Genomic DNA, 443 nt, shown 5'->3' with positions numbered 1-443 from the left:
TGAGTTAGGGAGTCCCTTAGATTTTGACTTGGCTTTTTCCTAGTATGTTGCCAACTTTTTGAGATTTCTAAGGGAGAGAGAGGGATGTAACATATACACACACACACACGCAAACACACACACCCACATAGATACATATGTAGTAGCATTTTATTTTTATTTTATTTTATTTTTTTAATAAGTACTTTTTTATTATACTTTAAGTTCTAGGGCACATGTGCACAACATGCAGGTTTGTTACATATGTATATATGTGCCATGTTGGTGTGCTGCACCCATTAACTTGTCATTTACATTAGGTATAATCTCCTAATGCTACCCCCCCCCAACCCTACAACAGGCCCCAGTATGTTCCCCTTCCTGTGTCCAAGTGATCTCATTGTTCAATTCCCACCTATGAGTGAGAACATGTGGTGTTTGGTTTTCTGTTCTTGCGATAGTTT

The sequence above is a fragment of the Colobus angolensis genome, unplaced genomic scaffold (assembly GCF_000951035.1).
Source record: "Colobus angolensis palliatus isolate OR3802 unplaced genomic scaffold, Cang.pa_1.0 Scaffold177, whole genome shotgun sequence".
In the NCBI taxonomy this organism is placed as follows: Eukaryota; Metazoa; Chordata; class Mammalia; order Primates; family Cercopithecidae; genus Colobus; species Colobus angolensis.
The sequence above is the reverse complement of the archived record's forward strand: the minus strand, read 5'-3'. Positions refer to the sequence as shown.